At 38.1% G+C, this 7,182-nt stretch overlaps 1 protein-coding gene across 4 annotated transcripts in view; it reads left to right on the top strand.

Moving 5' to 3' along the window:
• Positions 1–898: 898 nt before the first annotated feature.
• The window catches only part of LOC106872544 (uncharacterized), a 103,328-nt gene continuing 97,044 nt past the window's right edge, over positions 899–7,182 (top strand). For all 4 annotated transcript variants that reach the window (XM_052966656.1, XM_052966654.1, XM_052966655.1 and 1 more), the window contains exon 1: positions 899–1,008. The gene's annotated coding sequence lies outside the window, so the exon portion shown is untranslated. The remainder of the gene's footprint in view (positions 1,009–7,182) is intronic.

The raw sequence follows: 7,182 nt of genomic DNA, 5'->3' as shown, positions 1-7,182 counted from the left end.
TCCTTACTTCCTGTTTCTGTTGTACCTGTAATTCAAAGGGTCAGCCTTGTCACACTGTGTCACGCTGAATATCCCCGAGAACTACATTAAGGGTACACGTGTCTGTGGAGTGCTCAGCCACTTGCACATTAATTTCGTGAGCAGGCTGTTCTGTTGATCGAATCAACTGGAACCTTCGACGTCGTAAGCGACGGAGTGCCAACAACAACAACAACAATGTATGTATGTATGTATGTATGTATGTATGTATGTATGTATGTATGTATGTATGTATGTATGAATGCATGCATATATGTATGTATCGCATGTTTGTGTATGTATGTATGTGTATGTGCATGCATGTGAGCACGTATGAAATGTGTGTGTGTGTGTGTGTGTGTTTGAATTTGTTATACGTACTAATTTAGGAACGAGTATGCAAGTATTTCATTATGTAGACGTATGCTTGCGTATATCAATATATAAATACATTCCAATGTCTGCTTCTTTGCAGGAGACTATATATATTTCCACACACACACACACACGCTGGCACCTAGACACGCACACGCAGGCACCCAAACACGCACACACACCCACATCTATCTACGTGCATGTATGTATGTATGTATAAGTCCGTAGTCTTATCTACTTTTTAATTTCTCTCTCGAACACTGCTCGCGTGCTTGCGCACAGACACAGACACACAGACACAGACACACACACATACACACACACACATCTACACACTCACACACACACACACTAACACATCTACACATACAAACTTACACTTATACATGTTTATATAGGTATTCATGCATATATTATGAAGTCTCCTGCCCCCACTTTAATTAAACCATCGATTTCTCCACTTCACGAATGTCACTCGGTGGTCGAGGAAGCGGGTAAGTAAAACAGTTAGTGATTTATTACCATAGAGATTAGTTCAACAAATACACCTTTCAGTAGTCAGAGCAAGACACGAGGGTTTTATATGTGAGGTGTGAGGTTGGAGATGTGCTAAAGGTAAGCAATGAACAGACTAATATTTGCTTTCTCTTTATTTTTCTTCTTAAAGTTTCTTTTTTTTTTCATTTACTAGTAAACAGCTGATTTCTGAGAATCTTCCATCAAAATATAAATGAAGCATTTCTAATTTTTTAAAATCAATTATAACGAATCATTTGAGTGGAATTATCAATATATTTAGTTCCTCTTCATTATTTTTCATTAATTCATTTCTGGATTTCTGGTTCTTAATTTGTTGATTTTCACCCTTCGCATGGCATAAATATTCCTTTTTCGCTTGATGCCTCTTCTACTGCTTCTTTCACTGTTCTATGAGCAAGCGACGGAGTGCCAACAACAAATGTATGTATGTATGTATGTATGTATGTATGTATGTATGTATGTATGTATGTATGTATGTATGTATGTATGTATGTATGTTTATGTGCTTGAGGTCCAGGCAAGGATGTTTATGGAAGACCAGCAGTCACCCATGCATACCAGCTTCCCCGCTCCATGTTATCCCAGGGAAAAGCAAAGGCCGATACTGCTCGGCACCAGTAACATCGAACTCATTTCTACAGATGAGTGAACTGAAGCAACGTGAAATAAAGTGTCTTGCTCAAGGACACAACACACAACTTGTTATGGGAATCGAACTCACTGCCTCATGATTGTGAGCCCGACGCTCTAACTACTGAGCAATGCGCCTTCACACACACACACACACACACACACACACACACACACACACACACACACAACACACACACATACATACATACATACATACATACATACATACATACATACATACATCACTGGAGCTGTAAAAATCTGTAAAACTTTTGAGAAGTTTATCATTTAAGCATATATGAGCATGTCTAGATATGCGGCTATATGCTGAAGAATACACGCATAAAGCAAAAACATACAAATCTGCACACATACATACATACAAACATACAAAAATACCCCGTTGATGTTGAAATTCCAATGAAGGCGCCTTGGATCTAACTTAGAAACCGGTTCCTTCTCTATTGGAATGGAATCTTGAAATAAAGCTAAATAACATCATACATATACATACGTGTATGTGTCTGTATATATGTATGTGATTGCATGATGTATGTATATGCGTTTGATGTTTCCCTGCCTTGTCTTTCTTGTATTACTTTCGTCTTTTTTTTTTTTTTTTTTTTCACATTCTTTCCCTGTTTCATTCTATAAAATCTTTCTTCCTTCTGTATTTCTTTTCTTCAGTTTCCCTTCTATATTTGTTGTCGTTTTCTTCCCACTTTTTCTTTTCAGATTGTTTCTCTTTGCAAACCACTGCAGCGAATCCTAATTCTATTTATTGAACGATTTAACGATATCGTTTATATAAATTCGCCTTCTTGATAAGAAATCGCGCACTTGGAACTATTTGATAAAAAAAGACTTTATCAATGTTTCTTTACGAGAACTAATCGACCTCTACTTGTTCAATATTTCTGCAATATCGCCTTAATCGAAAAATGTTCTTAAATCAAGGATGAATTTTTCATCCTATAATCTATTTTCAAGCCATAATCCAACCATATTTACATTACATTTTTCTAAATTCCACTCTTATCAACAGGTTTTTCACTTCTAAACTGCTCCCCTAATATCTATGTTTCCTGTCTAACTTTATCCGGGTAATAATGTTATTTATTAAATGACACCGAGAAAGTCTCACCATCTTCAAATTCTCTTAAAAGGAAACCATGTCATTTTATCGGTTTATTCTGTTTCAACACTACCGGTATGATAGTAGCGGCTATAATCTATATAGATTAAATTATTTATGAATATAATGCATGTAGGCACATGAACAGAATCAGTATAAACAATTGTGTTTTCACTGACCGATAACCATCATGAAAGCACATGTCAAAATATTAGGAATTAAACGCTGATTATTTGTTTATTGAGCGATCGAGCGAGTGTTAGAGAGAGAGGCAGAGATAGATATATAGAAATATAAATAGATAGATAAAGAGAAAGATAGAAAGTGAGAGAGAGAGAAAGAGAGAAAGAAAGACAGAAGGAGGGAGAGAAATAGGGGGACAGAGAGGGAGACAGCGAAAGAGTGAGAGAGAAAGAGATCCTTTGTTTGGCGAACGAAATGATAGTCTTTTTCATCGTTGCTGTTGTTGTTGCTACCACTAATGATGATCATGAGAGTTTGTTGATAGAAGTAATGGTGATGATGGTCGTGTTGGTGGTTGTCATATTACAACAGATAAATATCATCGTCGTCCATTGGTTACAGCAAGAGATTGGATGGAAATATATGAAATGCCATCGATACAATCTGTTATGTCAATGAGGAAATAAGGGAGGTGGAAATCAATAATAATAACAATAATAATAATATTAAGACTAATACTTAATTCTTAGTGCAAGAACCACAGTATGTGTAACATGGGCCAATATCACCAATCATAAATGTAGAAGAGCAACAGCTGTTGATTTTTGACTGATTCCAACTTTGCCCACCACTGCAGCAACCACCATAGTCTCGAAAGTGGATTAACAGCAAGCTCGGAATCACGCAACTTCATAAATGACAGACCTGTTGTTCGAACCTAGTCCTTTTGCTATCTCTCTTCTTGAACAGAGCCCTAGAAGCGCGGGTGTGAACGAGTGCAAAATTTTCTCTGGTCTGATATCTATTACTTAAGGTGTGGCGCCAAAAGTGTTTGTCCTCCGTCGCTGGGCAGAGATGACCAGAGACTACACAATTTCAGCAATAACACACCTATGGTGCACGAGATTTCATGTGCACAGGGCATTAATTTGAAAGAAAATGTTCGTGTATATCTGTGTGACGCAGGCGTGGCTGTGTGGTAAGAAACTTGCTTCCCACTCACATGGTTTCAGGTTCAGTCCTACTGTGTAGCACTGTGAAGGCACTTTCAGAAAGTGCCTTCTACTATAGCCTCAGGCCGCCCTAAGCCTTGTGAGTGGATTTAAAAGACGGAAACTGAAAGAAGCTCGTCGTATGTGTGTGTGTGTGTGTGTGTGTGTGTGTGTACACGCGCACTTGTGACTGTGTTTGTCCCCCACCATCGCTTGACAACCGATATTGGTGTGTTTACGTCCCCGTAACCTACCAGTTCAGCATCAGAGACAGATAGAATAAGTACTAGGCTTACGAAGAATAAGTCCTGAGGGCGATTTCTTCGACTAAAAACCCCTTTAAGGCGATGCGACAGCATGGCCGCAGTCAAATTACCGAAACAGGAATAATAAGAATGCTTTAGAATAATTGGAACCCATTTTTATATTTGGCTTAGGAAGTGGAAAAATAACCTTTTTATTGTCCTAGCTCTTGTCAGAAATAATAGCCAGATAACCTTCATGTCACCTTTCGTAAAAAAGACAACATGGTCATGGCTGGAATGCCTTTGACCACAAACCAATCCATTCAAAGAAGACGTGAAGCTATACAACAATAACACACACATGCATATTAAATTTTACCAAGAAAAGATTGATTGTGACTTAAAAGTTCAGGTATACCAGCTATCATCAGACAGTTTGATGACAACTGGTAAACCAGAATTCCGAAGTCACTGTCGAGCTCTCCTTTGTAAAAATGAAATAATATGCACTCTTCAAAAAAGTACCAAATAACTCTCAGTTTAATGTTAAATTATTTTTATATATATTATATACATATAAAAATAAATATGCACACATACTTTCAGACACACGCGCACAGACAGATGATAAATGGTAACATTTCAACTTATACTTTCAAAAACATTGACGCAATATAGTTAGACATAATGTATATAACAAATCGCAGCATTTATACTGATGGTGAAAGTTGTATATTCTTGAGATTCCAAGATCGAACATAACTGCCAATTAACACATCGCTATAACAAGGTCTAAACTATTTTGAAAAGTAACTTGTTTTTATATCTTGTCGCAGTATTCATTTTCTTTAATGGATAAATAATATAACAGTGTTGATTATAATCATCATACATGTATAATTAGAACTGCTCTAAATTCAGCGCTGTTGGTGGTCAAATCAGTCAAGATCGAGCAATCTTTTGATCAGTGTCACTCTAGACTTGACCATGCCGCATGTTTTTCAGACACACTGTATATATATATATATATATATATATATATATCTTTACTTGTTTCAGTCATTTGACTGCGGCCATGCTGGAGCACCGCCTTTAGTCGAGCAAATCAACCCCAGGACTTATTGTTTGGAAGCCTAGTACTTATTCTATCGGTCTCTTTTGCCGAACCGCTAGATTACGGGGACGTAAACACACCACCATGTGTGTGTGTGTGTGTGTGTGTATAGGTATATATGTATGTGTGTGTGTGTGTGTGTGTCTGTGTGTGTGTTAGATAAAATGAGACAACAAAGCCAAGGCAGTGTGAAATTTCTAGGACATTTACAAAGAGAAAGGTAGTCTTATAATAGCTGTTTCATGGATATAAAGAATAACCCATTATCAGAGACGATATGAGAGAGAAAAATTAGTATATCCGTAAAAGAAGCAAACTTTAAAAGTTAGAGCAGTAATCTATTTGCAGGAGGTTAATTATATGGCCGGCCCTATAGTTCCGCATCCATAAAGGGTTTAGCCTTATAGACGACACCTCAGACTTCGATGGCGCGCACATATAACCTCTCTTCAAACTGGAGAGAGAAGACATTTACGGTCAGTTAATTTGTAAACAAACAAAAAAAAAAAAACTATATATTGTCTGAGCCTTAAATAGGACTGGTTATCGCCCTTCTACCGGGCTGGTCAGCAAATTTTTATGGTCTTAATCGATGAATGAGAATCTCCACCCTTAGGTTGGTTGCATTCTACAATTATTTTTTATAACCCAAATCAATGAGCGGGAAATCCCACGCCTGCTGCAGGTAGCGTTTGAAATGCAGACAAGGGCTATAGATCTCTCTTCTGGAGTTTAAAAGGATCCCAGGGTCAAGCAAGTCTTAAAAGATTCTTGCCTGCTCTGCTATGCAAAGTTTACTTCGTTCGCTCCCGTAATATATATAGATATGTAGTGAAACTACCGATCGCCATTATACACAAAGAAGCCATCTTCCCCGCTATTAAATATAAACAAGCACGGGCGTAGTGGAAAACACATTTGCCTGTCATCACGTGACTGATTATTATTCGAAGCGGCAACTTCTTCGAACCGTTCCCGCCAGAACGCAAACTGACCAATCACAGCTCCTAATAAGGTCACGTGATAGTGTTTTTCTACTATGGTCTGGGAGCCCCTATTTTGCTTTAAATAGACCAAATTATACCCAGCTAATTCGTCTCGGTTCAGATCTCTTAGAGACCTGTTCCGTGTACCACACAGATCAGCGGCAGCAGCAGCCAGCGACAACATCAACAGCTTCGTCCAACTACGACTACCACCGTCGTCGCCATCAGCAACACGAGTCTACGACTACTAACCAGCATCATCGCCGACCATAGTCAACACGACTTTCTACGTACACCACGATAAACTAACCAAACTACTGCGGCACATATTCTCTCTTCGATTCTGTTTGGTGTTTCAGCTTCACCACGATAAATAAACAGAACAAGAGTTCAGCCTGCGATAAACGTCTGTCCTCAAGAACCCGGCCCGGCATGGAAGCCACAACATCACAACTAGTGATCGCCCTGCCACACATACGCCTCAACTTCTTTCACATACAGACTATTCCTATTGTGTACTCTAAGAACTGGTATAAATGCTCACACGTGTTACTGACTCTTTTTTATCTGCTGTATATAACGCATACACATACATGTATCACTCACACACACTCTTTTCCTTATACGACGGCCTGTCTTTTATTATGTTTTTATATGTCGCATTCACACTCACACACATACATACATTCTAACGCCACAATAAATAATTCTGTTATTCATCTCATACGGTTGTGTTCAAAATCGTCTTTAATTACTGGCCAATTATGTTATCGGAGTATAACATATATGTATATCCTCTTTGATATATATTTTGTGTTCGACCGTGTGACGCGTTCTAAATAAAAGGAGTCCTGTTTTTCCATTCGTCACCATTTCTCCTTTTTGAGTCCGCACGGTCGTTCTTACACACACACACACACACACACATATATATATATATATACATATATATATATATACA

This window comes from Octopus bimaculoides, chromosome 3 (genome assembly GCF_001194135.2).
Source record: "Octopus bimaculoides isolate UCB-OBI-ISO-001 chromosome 3, ASM119413v2, whole genome shotgun sequence".
NCBI classification, from domain to species: Eukaryota; Metazoa; Mollusca; class Cephalopoda; order Octopoda; family Octopodidae; genus Octopus; species Octopus bimaculoides.
The sequence above is the reverse complement of the archived record's forward strand: the minus strand, read 5'-3'. Positions and strand labels throughout refer to the sequence as shown.